Source organism: Phascolarctos cinereus, unplaced genomic scaffold (assembly GCF_003287225.1).
Source record: "Phascolarctos cinereus isolate Bilbo 61053 unplaced genomic scaffold, phaCin_HiC Scaffold_726;HRSCAF=1367, whole genome shotgun sequence".
NCBI lineage: Eukaryota > Metazoa > Chordata > Mammalia > Diprotodontia > Phascolarctidae > Phascolarctos > Phascolarctos cinereus.
Window position 1 is genome coordinate 339122074 of NW_027556098.1, and position 18800 is coordinate 339140873.

The 18800-nt window shown below is 35.1% G+C and overlaps 1 long non-coding RNA gene across 6 annotated transcripts in view; it reads right to left on the reverse strand.

Moving 5' to 3' along the window:
* The window catches only part of LOC110213368 (uncharacterized), a 119285-nt gene that overhangs the window by 25663 nt on the left and 74822 nt on the right, over positions 1 to 18800 (reverse strand). For 3 of the 6 annotated variants that reach the window (XR_013487806.1, XR_013487802.1, XR_013487807.1), the window contains 2 exons: positions 17352 to 17501; positions 441 to 2614 (listed from right to left, as the gene is read on the reverse strand). This is a non-coding gene — a long non-coding RNA (uncharacterized LOC110213368). Of the gene's footprint in view, positions 1 to 440; positions 2615 to 17351; positions 17502 to 18800 lie in introns of those variants that run through there. The other 3 variants (XR_013487805.1, XR_013487804.1, XR_013487803.1) reach the window with 3 other exon arrangements.

Sequence of the window (18800 nt, forward strand, 5' to 3'; positions counted from 1 at the left end):
AGAACTAGTTTAGCAAAATCTGGAGAGTACTAGATGTATGACCACCGTGTTTGGGGGCAAAGCAACCATAAACACTGTATTCTAATATGTGAAAGAATTATGGTCTATATTGTTGAGAGTACTCATTATTAATGAAAAAATGGATGACATAAGTATATGAGAGCCGTTTTCCCAGGAACTGAGAATAAAAAGTACTATGTAAAGCAGGATTATTCACTATATAAAACCAGTCCATTAGCTTCATAGTTTCATCTATGAGGAATTAAACATAGATATGAAAAAGAAATACAAAGAAATTTATATGACAATTACTATGTTGGCAACAGATACCATAAATATAACTGACATCTTTTAAATTGACAATGTTAAATAACAGGTTAATTCTAAAGCTTCCTTTTTATAAAGAAATTAATCTTAATTAAAAATAAATTAAAACAGAATAAATACATAATATTTATTAAACACTTACAGTAATTCAAGGCACTGTGCCAGGCATTAGGGATACAAAGATGAATTAAGACACAGTCCCTTACGTCAAATAAAGTACAATAATGAAGGAGCATAAACATTTTATGAAGACAAATTATGTGATAACTATGGAAACATGAATAAATAAAAATTCTTCATAATTGTCATACAGAAACATTTCACATTACATTTTCATCAAAGGGCATGGTGGTATTAAAGGCATAATAGAAAATGTGGTTTGCATAGTAAAAGGTTTGGAACAAAAAGGATTTTCATTCAGATTTGGCTCTGGCTGTTTAATACCAGAGGCAGTTCCAGGCAAAATTTAAAGCTGAGATTAGAATACAACTCATCACCTCATCCTTATACCTCCTTGAACAGGTCCCTAGTTCAATTCCATTGAACTTGTACCATATTTATCAGAATATAGGCTGGACTCAAATAAAGACTGGCTTCCTAAAATGAGATTTTTAAAAAGAATTGGCAAAAACTGAATAACAATTACACAAAATTATTGCATTAAAATCTTTACTTTGAAAGGTTTTTTTTTAAACATTTCCTTCCATTCAAATACAATTATTTATTTACTTTGCTCATCTTGATTTTCCTTCCATCTTTGTCACTTTTATTGAATTCTCTTACTAGCAACAGCTTGGTATAGTGAGTAGAGTGGGCCAGGAAGGCCCAGGTTCAAGTCCTGTCCCTCATACATGCTGGCTGTGGGACCCTAGGAAAGAAGGGTCACAGACTTCATCTCTTAGTCCTCTAGCTGCAGAGGCCAACCTGCATCTAATAGAGGGAGTTCCCAATACCAATGAAATTACAGAACAAGTCTAGATTTCTTACTAATAATATGTTCTCACTAAGATATAAACCACACTCAGGTTTTGTCTGATTTTGTAGGAAAGTATAACTTATATGCAGACCAATGTGGTACCGAAAATCTCCTAGTGTGTTAACATTGTGCCTTGTAGAATATGTAAAGGAAGCCTATGACATGAACTCTGTCCCTCTAGAAAGCATCATGGCTTCATGAATATTACAGAATCTTGCTCAAAACATATCTTATGCTATACATTTGACTACAAAATGCGGAGGAGAGGGCAGCTAAAAGTCACATTAGGAGGTCTAGTTAATTTTAGGGAGATTTAAAAATAATGAATTTAAGCTTTAAAAAGAAAATGAATTCTATAACACCAGGCACTTTTCTTATCATATTTATTTATTTTTAAAAGCCAATAAATTCCCACTGTCATGCAGGGGGGCTTGGATGCCATGGAATGTGGTAGGAAGGAAAGGGCAGGGAAGGGTATTCAGTTAATTCACCAGCATTTGCTAGATACCAAAAGTATAGGCAGGCAAGGGGTTAAGGACAGAGTAGGGTCAATTAACATAGGGAGGAGCAAATCAGTTCCAGTAGAAAAACGAAAGTCCAGAATCCAGGAGATCAGCAAAGGCAGAGAGGAACAAGCGGGTACCATGGGTTCATGTAGATAGGCAAAGTCCAGGATTTCAGCAAAGGCAGGGAAGATCAAGCAGGTACTGTGTGTAGATCCAGGCAGGCAGAGCTCAGGGTCCAGAAGATCAGCAAAAGTGAGGAAGAACAAGGAGATGAACAAGCCCAGTACAAGCGAACATTTTAATAATCTCTGATCCTAGGACACGGACTGTTTTGTACTGCCCTGATTTTTTGCCTCTTGCTGAGTTTGAACAAATGTTGATTTTGGCCAGAAAGAGGTTAGAAGCTTACAGGTGAAACCTATTTCTGGGCTTATTTCATATCATGCAATTCTGGGTTGATTCTAACATATAGAATGTGTTTTTGTTGCATAAATGAACCAAAGAATGATTGATTTGGGGTTTGAGACTATATTGATATAATTTATTAAACAATTATAGTGTAATCCAAACCAGCCATAAAAATAGCTGAAATTACAGGGCTATTTTGGTTAAGTTCAGATACTTACTTGAGACTTAAAGCTTGGGACGGTGGCAATGCCAACAAAATCCTTGTAATTCTCTGAAATGATTCCTTGTAGTATCATATCACAGACTCAGCATGCAGGAATCCTTTTCAGTGAGCCAAAGAGGAACCAAGCTCTCTTAAGAGTTACTTCAGAAATATTGTGAAGTCTCACTTGTAGCCCTAGGAGGCAAAGTGAGAATCACTTCATACATGATAATGGGATAAGCAAAGGTTTCCAAATCCTTCAATATCCTTTTGTGGCATCCTGTCCCCAGAAGCCAGGTCTACACCTCAACTATGACAACAGAAAGAAGAAAATTCTTGCAAAGTATTATCTTACTGAAAGACTTTACTACTTTAACAGAATACATTAGTGGAGACATTTTAGTACACATCAAAGTCTAAGCATTGAAGGCTACCCTGTGAAACATTAAACTATGTGTATTATATATTTCTCAACTCTTTCCTTATACCCTCCCACCCAAGTCATTTGTAAACTAGATGATGCTTGAGACTCTCTGGCCCCTGAAGAGTTTGAGGGTGATTATATAGCAAAGTCAAACTTGATCCTGGCTATGAGAAATGGCTGGCTACCAGTGGATTTAATTTTTACTACTGATGGAAGAGTATAACTTACTTAGAATTATATCAATGCTTCATATGTGCTTTTAATTGACTATACAGCAGTTGTTTTTAGCAGATTTCTCTCAGAGTAAGATATTTAACCTAGAAAGTGTGATCAATATACATGTATGTATGTGTATATGTGCATATATATATACACATATACATATAGACATGTATGAATGCAATGAAAAAAGATTGTGCTGCATGAAATTCCAAATAAGAAAAATATGATTTATCTGATGTATCAATATATTATGATTTTAAGGTCCAGACAAATTCATGGATGATGGATCCTAATATAGGTTATAAAGGAAAACCAGGTCATTCAGCTTAGCTTTTTTATCTTTGAGATTGATGTCAAGAAATGTCCTTCAACAAGATAGTCTTTGGTACTACCATTAAGATTGAATACTGAGCTATATAGGCCATGGAACTCATGCTGCTTCTATTTTAATACTCTGACAATCCCAGGATCATTCAAAATTTGTTGTAGAAAAGATATTTATCAAACCACCTTAAATCTCTATATGTGAAAGCACAGGTTTCTGAACACTGATGATAGATTTTCAATTTGAGGGGCGAAAAGTTTTTTATACATTATTTCATTCATTCTTTACAATAACACAGATGAGAAAAATGAAGCTCAGACCTTGTAAAATATCATAGGATCTTGTTAACTAACACATGGATTACAAAAGTCAATCAGCTAGGTATAATTTGTAGTTAGATGAGAGGTTCTAAACTTGGGATCTGTGAACATGTTTTAAATTATGTTTCAAGACAATTGGTTTTCTTTGTAATCTCATATATTTTGTTTTATGCATTTAAAGACATTATTCTGACCACCAAAAGGTGAAGAACCTGTGGGCTAGACAATAGTTCACACGAAGCCTTATGGATTTTGCTATACTGCAATTTAAATGATTTAATAATGTGAGGTGGCAGCCAAGGACATAATTCAATCTTGAGGCTGCATTAATATAAGTGCAGCATCTTGAGCAAGAGAGAAGTCTGCCATAGTCTACTTTGGCACATTGCATCCATTTCTGGGCAACACATAAAAAGGATATTGACATGTAATAATTCTTTTACAATGAACAAACAGGATGGTATGGAGACAGAAAACCATGTTATACCATGCTTGATTTAAGATACTGGGAATGTTTAACCTGAAAAAGTAAAAATTTGATACCCTTTAAGTATCTGAAAACAAGATATAGGTTTCAAATAATTAGATGTGTTCTGCTGGATCTAGGAAAACAAATTAAAGCACTAGGTGAAACTATAGGAGATTTTGGCTCAAAATCGGGAGAAACCACAACACAATCAAAAGCTGTCCAATGAGTTGCCTTTTGTTGGAGATTATTTAAGTGGAGGCTGCAAAACTATTTTTTCAGACACATTTAAAATAGTAGCATCATATGTCTAAATCCTGCCTTGGATACTTCTAGGTATGTGACCCTAGACAAACCATTTAACCTCTCTCACCCTAAGTTTGCTCAACTATAAAATGTGGGGTGATGGATTTGATGTTCTGTAAGGTCCTTTCCAGCTGTAAATTAATGATTCTATGAAAGCTGATGTGTGTGTATATGTATGAAAGTAATGAAAAAAGACTGTGCTACATGAAACTCCAAATAAGAATTCAGAGAACACAGATGAAGACTTGTATATAATGATGCAAAGTGGAAAAAGCAGCAGATCCAGAAAAAAAAATATATATATATACATATATACACTATTAATAGCATAAATAACAACAACAACAACAACAACAAACACTCAAAATCATTTGGAAGCTATGCAACTGTAATGACCAAACTTGGCTGTGGAGAAAAGGAAATTCGCCCCACTCCTTTCTTTGGAGGGGTGGGGGGCTATGGCTGTGGAATATCACACTGTGATGGCTGGTTTTACTTAATTACTTTCTCTGTTTCAAGTGCAGGCTCGTTGGCGGTGGGAGGGATGTCTGGAAATGATTGTGATATAAAAATATAAGGCATCAATAAAGCACACAAACAACAAAAAAAATCACCATTTTGCTCTTCCAAATCAACCAACCAAGCGAAGACTGCACTAAAAACATTAGCTGGATTCCTACGTGAGTCAGACTACTTTGTTTTAAACCACATACTCTGTTCTATGCTCCTAGCCCTGGGACTGGCCAAAAAAAGAAAAAAAAGTGTTGATGGAAAAATTTATAGAAATCCAACTCCTGGGGGGAAAAATTTCTAACTCTATGTCTACTAACAGTCAGTTTACTCATGCTGCTCTTTATATCAGATATGTTTTTCTATTTCCTCCTGCCTAATTCTCATGTCTTTGGTCCAGCTCAACTCCTACCTCTGACATGAGGCCTCCCAGTTAACATTCTCTTCTGCAAATTCCTCTTTTAGCAGAGAAACCATAGTATATTAGGAACAATGTTGGACCAAAAGTCAGAAGATCTACATTCTAATTTCAGCTATAACTGGAACTTTAGTCCACATATTAAGTTGTCTGACCTTAGCCAAATCACTTAACCCTTCTAGGCCTCAACCTGAGCAAAGTATCTGTCCAATAATATGTTTGTGAACTATTAAAAAATTAAGGATTATTATCATTGCATTTGGTATCACAACATCTGGCATTTAATTGTGCTCACTTTTCATGTTTATAAGCCTTATTTCTCCAACTGGATCATTAATTCTTTGAGGAACTAATTCTTTTGTAATCTCCCCTAGGGATACCTAGTAGAAAGCTTAGTATGTATGTGTAGGTACTAAACAAAAACTTCTAATTTGAATGAAGTAAGAATTTCACAATTAAAGTTCACTTCTTACTAAAATGCTTGTTTCTGCCCCAGACAATCAAACTAGTATAACTAAAGTTATCCAAAGCTATTATATATTAGTTTACCAAATTATGGAATGATGGCTTGTCAAAAGCTAATGAATATCAATGGCAGTAAAAGTTGGAGCCTCTTGAGATTTCTGAGATTATTTTTCAGAGTGATGTCAAAGATGGCTCATAAGCATAGGACTGGACTACACTGGACTATGCACTAGGTAATAAAAACATAGAATGTCCAATAACTATTCCTCTTTATCAAAATGGCCAAGGGAGTCAAGAATCTTGACTACAAGCTGGAAGGGAGCTGGAATAATACCCTCAGAAAGAGCACTAGGGATGGAAATTTTCCTATCATGCTCTACACTGAATATATGGCAAAGAATGAACTTCAATTCTTCAAGATTTTGTCACTTTTTGTGTGTTTCTTGGTAGTACACAGGGATGTTGATCTTGCATAGTATCTTGGCATTTAAGTTACTGGTTAATTATCTTAATCCATGTTTTCCACTTGATTTAAAAATTTCCAATTCTAGCTCTTGAACTAAATTAAACTAGTGGCTAGGCTGAATTTCTTCTTTTCATACTTTTAAAACTTAAGAAAACAAAATACTTCATCAGCTCAATCTTACTGAATTTTTTCTTATTGCCTCTCAATTTTCTTTTCTTTTTTTGGTGAGGCAATTGGGGTTAAGTGACTTGCCCAGAGTCACACAGCTAGTGAGTATTACGTGTCTGAGGCCACATTTGAACTCAGGTCCTCCTGAATCCAGGGCTGGTGCTCTATCCACTGTGCCACCTAGATGCCCCTCTCCTCAATTTTCAAAGAATGTTAAGAGTTGCAAAGGCCCTTAGGGATTATCTAACCCAGACCCATCATTTCACAGAAGAAATTGAGATTTAGTGAGGTTATGACTCTCTCCAAGGTCTCACAGATGACAAATGTCATAACCTAAGTCTTCTCTTATTCCAGTGTTTCTTTGATCTTTGACTTAAAAATTCAATGACAATACAGCTGATTTTGTGAATCCTGGGGTTGTTTCATTTTTGGTGTAATTTCTTAACACCCTTACACACATTCTTTCTTTTAATACATCCTTTACAAAGTCCCATTCTGACATCTCAGAGCTTGTAAACCCTGTGTTCTAAAAGGGTATGATGGTAAAGCAAAAGGCCGTGGGTCCAATGATGGGTTGTACATCTGTCACCTAAGGACTAATCTCTAAGTTTCAAAAAGCTTATTACCAATAGGTTGGCCACCATATGATTAGTTTTCAACAAGCATTAGTAAAATTATCAAAACTCTGTTTAGGCCTGAAACCTCCATGATTAGTGAAAGTATTTCAACCAAATTAAAGGGTACCACCAAATCACTCACTTTACATTTTTTTTTCCTTTGGAAATGCCTTAGGCTACTGGGTCCACTATTCAATAAGCTTCAATGGTTCCTTATTTCCTCCAGCATCAAGTATCAAGTCCTCCACTTGTCATTTAAATCCCTTCACAACCTGGCCCCTTCCTCACTTTCCAATCTTGTTACACTTTGTCATACACAATCTTACACTTGACTCTTTCCCAAATACTCCACAATCTCTCTACGGTGGCCCACTTACTATTTCTTAAACACAATGTGCCATCTCCCAACCCTATGCTTTTCTATCACTGTATACTCCCCGTGTTTGGAATGCTCTTCCACCTTATCTTCTCTAGCTTCCTTCAAATCTCACCCAAATCCTTGCCTTGTGGACAAAATTATCTTGGAATCCTTTCTTTGCCTATCTGCCTGGAAGACTCCCATATTCTTGGTGAGTTGGAATTGGAATTAGAAATTAGGAGAAAAGCTATCTGACCAAACTAATTCATACCAAAGTATAAAGGGACTATGCTCCATCTGCAAGAAATATCTGCATTTAAAAAAGATGCTTATTAATCCAAATGCATTTCTAGTTGTATAAGTAAGAAATGGCTCCAAAAAAGAATAAAAACCTTAAGAACACAGTGAAAAGTATTTGGATGCAATGGAAGGGCTCCTCCCAATTAGGGAAGCTGATCCACTACACGTTTTCTCAAAGCTCCAAATTAGTTTACAATTCTGCCCCATCCCTACCAAACCTTATTCCTGGTCTGCAGAATCTAATTTACTTATATAAAGTAAATATAATACTTATAATTTACTTATAAACAAGATGCACTGATTTTTGCAATTTCTGAATACAGAAAAATAATCAACTCTATACAAGATCTGACATTTTTTTTCTTTAAGTCTTCAAAATGGTACTTGGTCATGTGGTTTTTCCATCAGAGTGAAATGGCCACACAAAAGATTTCCAGGAAACTTAAGATTTCTTTTGGTTGGAGAAGAAAAGACTCAGGAGACATCTAAACTTCATGGGATGAACTAGTCAACAGCCTGATGGTTTTACAATTTGAACCTGAAACTTTTACCACTGTTTTATTCCTACTTTTCTTAATGTTTCAAAGGATTCAAGGTTTACCAAATATTCACACAGGTGAAAACAACTGAAATTTTTAATGTTAAGAATGGCATTTGGTCTATATTGTCTGATTTTTGAATCAGCCTGTCTCAAAATCTTTACTGCACATTTTTGCCTACCTGATAGGACTACGAAGTTGACCACAATCCAGATTTTAACTTTTAAAACCCTATAATAAGAATCACCATGTTAGTCCTGTTGTCCATTACCCTGTAAAATCTATTCTTTCAAATGGACCTGAACTATTTAGATTTTTAGCTACTTTAAAAAAATTCAGAGACTTGAGGCAATCAATGTAATGTCACCTGCAAACAAAATCATCTAGTAGAACCTCACCATCCACAGGAAATCCTTGACCTAGAATCTGTGCTGGATCTCCTCTACCAGCAGTTCATTTTTTAGCAAGCATACGTATGTTTTATGCTTTATCCAACATTTGGGGTAGCTAAATGGTGCAGTGGATAGACCTGGGCTGATAGTGAGGAAGACCTGAATTCAAATCCTGCCTCAGACTTTATAGCTGTTCAACCCTAGGCAAATCACTTAACCTCTATTTGCCTTAATCCACTGGAGAAAGAAATGGCAAACCACCCCAGCATCTTTTCCAAGAAAACCCCATGGATACTATGGTCCACAGGACCATGAAGAGTCAACCACAAATGAAGAGCATTTATAATCAGAGGATCACTGAATGGTGTTATTTTTGCTATACTTTTCAAGGAAAATGAATATTCTTGATATTAAAGAAATGGGAGCTATCTTGTGATAAAAAAAAAGAAAAGCCTGTATTTTTTGTTCCATTCAGCCAATGTTTTTCTATAATCAACAAATAAGTACAATGGGGTCTAATGTTTGCTACTTCTTTTGGTAAGGATGAGTCCATTACTGAAAATTGTTTGTAAAAGCCTGTTTCTTCCCTACTAATATGCTCAAGGATTCTTGCAGTTGGTGCCTAGATAACCCTCAAAGATTTTGGCAAAGTAGGCATAGGTTAGTAGTTTTTTCTTGGTCACTTTTTTTGGGGGGGCAAAGAGGATTTTTGGGGCTAAGATGTTTGGTGCTTGCCATGTCCAGAGTCTACTAATTTTTTAAAAAAGTGTTTATGATATACAATTGGGGAGCTTCTATATAATCTACATGTTTATAGCCTCTCTTGCTTCTCTCTCCTAAATCACTTTCTCATAAATTTCTCTCTTTGGTCTTATTATTACTAATATGATTTTTAAAAAATGAATCTAAATCATCCCTGTTAAACAGGTCTAGTCATGGAAAAAATTTAAAAATAATACTGGGGGCTTGAAACTAGACCTCTGAAAAATGACCATAGGGGAAATAACTATTTATAAATGAATTACAATTTTTACATTTTAATGAACAAATGTAACTGTTTGTTTAAACTGTGTAACCATAGCTCATATATCTTTACTACCAATCAATAAAAGATAATATAATTAAATTTTACAAGTACATGTGAATTACATACTTGCATTTATAGCAAGGCTCAGCTTAATGGTTTCTGCTTCCAGTTTCTTCTGATGTATCCTTCACATAGCTGCCAACAGACTCTTAATAAGACACAAGTTTGAGCATATCATTTTATTGCTCAAAGTCCTTCAGAGGCTCCCTCTTATCTCTGAGGCAAAATATAAACTTCTTAGAATGGAATTTAAGATTTTTTCTGGTCTGGTTCCAATCTATCTTTCCAGATTTATTTTATTTCAAATATTGAAAGTTATTCATCAAACTGGACTACTTCCCATATTCAACATTCCATCTCTCACTATATGCCTGGGATATACTCTCCTCCTGTGCTTTCCACCATTCTAATTTTTCTTCAAGGCTCAATTCTTTTGCCACCTACTTCATTTTGCCATGTTGACATTCTCTTTTTCTCAACTTACCTTGTAATAATTTTAACTGTGTACAGGTTACATTCTCTCAATAGAATGCAAATTCAATGTTTTCTCATATTCAAAATGTGGATACTAGCACTATTTCACTAAGTGCTTGGTGAAAAGTAAAATTAATTAGATAATATTATTTGTTCATGCAATAAAGATGGCTTTCCTTTACCATGTACTACTTTTAACTCTTCTATATATATGCTTCCATCTCAAGAGTAAAATCTCTCCTTATTCTAAAGCTAGGGGGCTTCTTGCTCTGCCCTAGTTCCTGGTTTTCTGTTAAATTACCTGGATGTTTCTTTGGATACAGCTTTACTCATTCTGTTTCTTCCTACTTTAGACCAGGTTCCTAGCTTTACCTCCTTCTCAAGGTACAAACTGGCCAATGCAAAGGCACCAAATGTTATGTGTGAGGAACAGAGGCCAATTTGGACTGGAGAGTGTGGGGAATAAGCATACAGCACCAACCATGTGCTAGGCATCATCCTAAATGCTTTAAAAACATCTCCTTACAACAACCTTGGGAGGGAGGTGCTAGTATTAAAACTTTTTCTGCTTGAGGAAGCTGAGGCAGAGATTAAATGTCTTGTCTAGGATTCCACAGCTAGTATCTCAGACTAGATTTGAACTCTGGTCATCTAGATTCTAGGCCCAGCTCACCACCTGCCTCAAAGGGGAGTAATATCCAATGAAGACTGGAAAGATGGGTTGGGACCAAGTTGTATCAGGGCTTTAAAAGCTAAAAAATAGTTTATACTTGACCCTAAAAACAACAATAAGTCATCAGGATTGCTTTCATAGGGCAGTCACATGGTTAGATCTGTGTTTAAGGAAATTTGGCAGCAGTATGAAGGATAGAAAGGAATGGGGAGAGAACTGAGAGTAATTAGGAAGCTATTCCAATAACCTTGGTGAGAAGTGATCAGGGCCCCTTAACTAAAGTGGAAGCTGTGTGAATTAGTATATGCGAACGTGTATTATTTCTTCTTTTGGATTTTATGCTATTTGAGGATAGACCAAGTATCCATTTTTGGGTTGCTTCTTGTAGCGGGTATGATTAATAAATGATTGCTAAACTGAATTAAAGCTTTTATAACATTCTTACTATCCTTTCATTAATTATTTATAACTTTCTCTTTAACAATGAGGCTTCTTCAAGTTTTCATTTATACAATACCTTACTAGAGACTAAGAATCAAAAAATAAAAAGGACTATACTTCTTTATTCTCTATATGTTCATTACCAGGTTTTAGGTGTGTGTGAGGGTAACAAACCTATGCTTAAAGTTCTCTTGAAGGTGTCTTCATGATTGATTAAGTTAAAGACAAAAATCTCAGTGAATTGCACTTGGCTAGGGGAGATACAGTTTAGATAAGATATGGATCCTGCCCAAGAAGCTTTCTCTGCAAACAATATTCAGTTAATAAATCTCTGTTCAATGAAGATAGATTGGATTTACTTTGTTTGGCCCCAGGAATCAAACTTTTAGCAATGGATGGAAGCTAAAAAGAAACAAATTTGTGAAGTGAAAGAACTTCCTAAAACTTGTTCAAAAGTGGAATGAGTTGCCTCATGAAGTAATAAGACCCTCTAAGGTTTTTGAAGAGAGCTTGGATAATGCTGGTCAGTGATGTTATAGATCAGTTCCCATTTATGGACTGAACTAGATTACTTCTGAAGTACCTTTGAACATTAAGATTTTTATCACCAGAGTACATATATAATAACCATTTTTTACCCAAGATAGCACCTGAGACTCTGAAGCCAAAAGGAAGGCAATCCCTAAACTTTCTATTCTGTCACCCTTCCCCCTTCCTTTTTTTCCTTCAAAGAAAATTACAACTATTAGCTATAGAGACAATCAAATAAAGCTACAAAAACATAGTCTAATCCTATTTTTAACATTGTTTTTTTTTTAATTAGGCAATGGGGTTAAGTGACTTGCCCAGGGTCACACAGCTAGTGTTATGTATCTGAGGCTAAATTTGAACTCAGGTCCTCCTGAATCCAGGGCCAGTGCTCTATCCACTGCGCCACCTAGCTGCCCCTATTTTTAACATTGTTTACTTACACAGTTCTTACCATGGCTAACATCTTTAGTCTCACCTCTACAACGATGCTAATTTGCTTCCTGCAAGTTAGCAACACACCCAGGACCAACAAAGTCTATCCATTCCTCAAGGATCATGTTCTTCAACAAATCTGATCTATATTAGATGGCTGACTAGTTTGTATGGTTGCTTGAACTTATTTTTTAATGATTCTTCAAGAAAGTTAACTTAATCTTACTTTAAAGAGAAATAACAATTTAATCATATTCAATTTTAATGTGTTAAAATCTTTATTTCAAGCATCTGTACTAAAACGAATAGAGATTTGATTACGGAGATAAAATGGTGATATTTGCCTGAAGATGACAATTCAGGTCACTGAACAAATGGAATCAACTGCACCACTACAGCAGTATGAAATTCACATGTACGGTTCAGGACCTCTTTGACCTAGGCTTTTTAAAGGAGGGTTAAGATAAAATTTGGCCTACTGTTTTTGTATACTCTGCTTTCATATTCTTATTAAAAAATAACTTACAGTAGGGTAAGTCAGATATTGGTAAATTCTGTCCTTTTGTGGTAAAGTATAAAGTGTGTGTGTGTGTATACATGCATACAGCTTTCTTGAAATGGAAAACAATTATTCCATTTATATGTACACACGTGCATGCACACTCATAGACCTAGGTTATCTATATTGAAAATATTTAAGTGAAAGACAATATATTATTCCCAATCCTTCCTATGTTTAAAATGCTGTTCCCTATAGCTTACTACATACACACTATAAATTTATGAGGATAGAGTGCTTAAGTTTATATGCCTGTTAATGCAAGAATAAACAAACTATCCTAGGGAGAACCTATGACTCTGGCATCAGTCTTTTTATATTTTAATAAAAACATTACACAAATTTATCTATTCAGGAGGCTGTCAGTTAATAAATTTGGAAGTTCCCTCCAACAATGAAGATCATAACCCAAGCACACCCACCCCATCATAGCTAACTCTTGTCCAAGTTTCCTCAGTTTGCAAGAGAGGGTCCACCTAATGCGCTAGAATCTTTCCTTGCTTTCTCCTAATACCAAAAGGTTATCAGTGGAGCGTTTGGGCTATCTACTTTTTATATTTCACGTTGGCCACAGGAACAGTAAGCTTTATTTTCTTAGCATACATCTTCCTGATGACATCCTTTACTTCAGTTCTTCCAATTCCTTATTTGTCGTATTACAGACTGCTTAGACACTACGAATCTTTCAACACCTGCATAAATATGTTGTCTAGCATGTTAACATAACATATACTTCATCCAATCTTGCTGTTTTCCCGGACCTTTGGCACTGGTAGCAGTTAGTAGGATAGAGTCCTGGGCTTGGAGTCAGACAGACCTAAGTTTAAATCTAGCCTTAGACACTTTCTAGCTCAGTGACTGTGGGCAAGTCATTTAACCTGTTAAAGTTTTATCCCCGTAAAACAAGGATAACAATACCTACCTTGCAGGTATGTTATTAGGATCATGTGAAACATTTGTAAAAGTACTAACACAATGCCTAGCACATAGTAAGTGCTATATAAAAATGCTAATACCTTATTTGTACTCTTCTTATAAACAAACAGTTCTACTGTTTTTGAAAGTGAAGAATGTCCTATAAAATTTTTTGGATTTTTTTTTTCTTCGGTTCATTGTCCTCTTTTCATGTTTAATGCTGTAACAGCAATCAGGATAACTGCTCAGTTGCATCTCTCACTCAGTTTTCTTTTAAATTAGTTTAAATCTCCATTCCTTTCTGCTTTATGAGGTGATCCAGCTCATTATCTTCCATTATCGTTCTAAGATTTCTTACAACAAGCCTGAAGTTCTAAAATGGTGTTGTCTGGGACTGCCATCTTTTGCTAGGCATATACATTGTTTTCTGATGAAGTTGCTTTTTAGGCTCTATTGTTCTCTGTTATGGTTGATTCACATCAAAACCTTCTTAATTATATTGGTCATAACAATGGTCTTTCAAAGTTATCTTTACAATATTGCTGTTTTTGTATAAATTGTTCTGGTTCTGCTCACTTCTCTTTGCCATTAAGTCATATAAGTTTTCCCAGGTTTTTCTTAGCAATAAATTGTTCAAATATAACACAACTGAGTTGTTTCAACTGAAATGTCTTTTTAATAATTTTAATTATTCTAGTTTTGTAATGATTTTGATCTTTGCTCTAAGTCAGTGGTACAACTGTAGAGAGAGATGATTTAAGAATTACTACAATATCAGTTATGAGTAATTTTTTTTTGGTAAAATAAAATCAATTTCATTTCTTTGTGATGTTATTTGGGTGCTTGCCATGTCCAAAATTTGCCAGGTTTTTTCCCCCCCAAAGATGTACAGATATAATTCTGCGTAGTCCACAGCATTTGCTCTCATTTTTATCACTAATGCACTTTTCCAATGTATTTCTTGCCATCCTCCTCTATTCTCACTTTTGCTTCCGTACTGACCTATATATTAAGTTCTTGACAGAATTTCTCTAACTTATCCTTTGTAAGAGTATTGGTACACATGCTGCAATTATTTTCATGGTAAATGTTTTACAGATACTTATCATGACCACTACAGTGCCAGAAGACCATGTTATTCTATGAACTGTTCCTTTCCGTCTGTGGATGTATAATAAAACCGATGCTACCAATTTCTTCATTTCCCTCTTCAATGAGAACCTGACTTCTTCCATTTATCGTTGACTTTCTTCTTTTGGTTTAATTTATAGTAGGAGTGAAAAGATTGACATGAATAATTTCTGTCAGAGGAAGATTCATCTATTGGTCACTGAATCAGGGTATCACCTTAAGAATACCACGTGCCAAGTATACCTCGTTCTGACAATACCATTGTTAGTGCAGGAATAGTGGGAGATTGAGTCACATTTTTGCATTTTTCTTTATTTCCTGGGTTGCCACAGCTGAGGAAGTCATCCCCAAATGGCCAGGCGATGTGTCTTTCTCTGCTTAGCTAGTAGCAGAGTATAAGTCTGCTTCAAAAAATATTAGGTTATGTCATACAGAATGTATTACATATACATACTATATATTTAACTAATATCTAATTCATTTCATAAATGTTTCTTTTGGGATGTAAAAACTTCTTCCTTACAATAAAACTGATTTTATTCCTTAAAAATCATATAAACTAAAATATTGCCAATGTCCAGAGGTTCAAATACTGAACATATTTGAGATATTAACAAAATTCAGTTAAAAATTCTTCTGATACAAAGTGTCTAATTAAAGAGCAAAATATTAATAAAAAATAAATCTATCAATTGTGACTTAGGTAATAACAAAGTTAAGTATTTTTTCTTATTCAAATAATCAAAGAACTTTAGAGATGGAAGAGGGCTTACTTAGAGATCATCTGGTAAAACTGTAGTTTAACATCCTAATTTTATAAATGAATACCTGATTTGTCCTTGCATATTTTATCTCTAATTTAAGTGAATGTTAGATTGCTAATCAATAAAGGCAGTGGTATAGTAGGAAGAATGCTGGATATGTAATTAGAGAACACAGGTTGAAATTTGACTTCTGCTACTCACTGCCTGTGTCATCTTAGGTATTCTGCCTCTTATACATATTAGCTAAACCAGCAGTTATTTATTTCTCTTGAGCATCTCTGAAAGATGATGTATTGGTGATGCCAATGACCAGGTAATACACAGAGATATAAAATTATAAGGATGATTTTCCCATATATACACAGAGTACTGATGAGACATAATCCTATCTTAGAAGCTAGAATTATTTCCAATTTTCAATTCAATTGTTACCTATGTATTTACTGACTTACACTCTGTTGACTACTTGTCTCATTTTAAGCAGATACTGACAAACAGGAACACATCCAGAAGGTAAGAGGAAGCAGAAAAGGGCACTGGATTTGGAGTCAGAGAACCTCACTCTGAAGCTATACTCAGTCTCTGGCCAAGTCATTTCACCTCCCTTGGCTCCAGTTTCCTCCTCATTAAAATTCAAAATGAAAATAGCTAAAGGAACTAGTAATGAAAGGAGAAAAAAAATGTGCAGGGAGAAATGATATGGAAGATGTATGATGATAATAATAATGATAGGTAACTTTGACGTGGCACTTATTCTTGGCTGGGCACCGAACCAAGCACATTACAATTATCTCATTAGATCCTCACAACACCTTTGGGACGTAGGTGCTATAATAACAGCCCCCATTTTATAAATGAAGGCAAAAAGAGGTTAAATGACTGCTTGTTGTCACACAACCAGTAAATATCTCAAACCAGATTTGAGCTCAGGTCTTCAGGAACTCTAAACCTGACACTCTATCCACTGCACCACTTAGCTGCCTTCAAAAGCTGTTTTCTGGAAAATGAATTTGTTTTACCCAGTGTAAACGTAAGTAACAAGTAACATCAAAGAATGAAAGTATAGGGAAGTAGACTTTATTTTTGGTCACTATAAGAACTTTCTAACAATTGAAAATGGCCTAGAATAAACTGCTTTGTAATATAGTTATTTTCCCCATTCCTGAATATATTTAAGCTAATGCTATCTACTTGGTGGGGATGCTATATATGTTGATTCCTGAATGAGGTAGTTAGTCCAGATGATAAGGTTCATTCCCACTAGAATTATGACACTTCTTAATTTCCTGAAAATGACAGAGTCAGAGATTTAGAGCTGGTAAGCCTTAGAGAAACTGGGGGCTTTATAGTTGAGATGACTTATCTCAGGTCACACAAATAAGAGATTGAAAACTATGACTTCTGACTCCAGATTCAGCACATCATGCCACCTCTCCCAAATCTTTTAATCCCAAGTAGCACAGAAAAGCATTTCAAAAAGCGACTTCTAAAATAGTCATTTATTGTAAATGAAATCAAATGCTTATAATGGTTTACTCATACTAAGAATAATTCTTTTCCTCATTCAAATGTTATTTTTTTAAAAAAGCAACATGAGAAATGTGCATGCTGTTACTCAACTAGAAGTACCTGGATAAAAAACTCCTACCAAGTCTTTCCCACCCATGAATAGTGGTGGCATGTATTCAGAACGGGAAAGTCCTCTTTCTTTGAATAACCAGTCATATAACCTCCTCTTAACAATCATTCTCCAGCCCATTTGTCCATCCTTCGGGGGACCTAAAAAAAGATAATCAGAGAATGGCATATCTGGGTTGTGTCAAGAATATATTAACACAGTTCACTTGAGCAATGTGTATCCTTGAATAAATCATTACATTTTTGTAGACCTCCTTTTCCTCATGTGTGAAATGAAACAATGGTTTCTAAGTCCTCTTCTAGCTCACAAATTCTATGATTTTGCAAGTTTGTTTTATATTAGATAGTATTTATTGGTCTTGTGGATATAGGTTCTCCATAAATCTTATAAATATAGGGTTATACAATGCCCGACACATAGTAGGCACTTAATAGATACATGCTGACTATGGCCCTGAACTTCTTCATCACTCTTTAGGATTTGCAGGTTCACTCATTCCTTTAGATTTAAAATGCTATGCCTGCTTCTCAATGTCAGGAGTCACCTTAGCAACTCTTAGAATTTAAATTTAGTTTATATAAAATTAATTTAGGCCTTCTAGTTTAGTTTTCTGGGTGTAGGTAGCACTTAATCTATAAGAGGTGTTTTTCCAAAAATTTCTTTAAATCAACTTTTGAGAAACATCTTGTAACAGAAATGTTATAAAATAATAGTAGGTTCCTGACATAGTCTTACAACAGTCTACTTAATATACAAAATATCTGAACAAAGAACTAGCCTAAACTCAAGGTCCTAGAAGCAAGGGGGTATATATGAGGCAGAAGGAAAAGAAAACCTAAAATAGATAACCACTTTTGTCAATCTAGTCTCCATTTCTAAATCCTCCCCTACTTTCTAGCACTCTTTTCTCTAGGTCCCCAGTCTACACATATCCTGACCTACCCCTCAAGTACCTCATTTTGAAATTAAGAAAATTCTCTCCTTGTTTTCCTTATTCCAACTAATTCAGAACAGCTTCTCAAAGCTACAGAACTGTTTCATAGAAAAGTACTTTAAAAAGAAAAGCTCTTTACCCCTTTTGAGTTAGTTGCATTAAAAAAGGGGGGGGGGCGGGGCGGTGTCTAAGCCAAATAAATTGGTAAAATTTTAGGCAGTCTAACCGAATTAAGTGGAAAAAAATTTAAGGCATTGGAAGCACCGTGGCTGTTGTAAGCAATCCAGGATCTTTCCCTTCTGTAAGTACAGTGAAAGACACACAGTATGTACTTAATAAATGCTTGTTTATGCATTCTAAACTTAGTTTATGTTATTCGTTTATGAAGCCTTTGAAATTACTGTGCACCCTCTCTCCTTTCCTGAAACTCTTTAATTCCTGTGACGTTATACTATCCTGGTCCTGATCACTGTAATCATAGCAACTTCTTCCACATTTTTACACC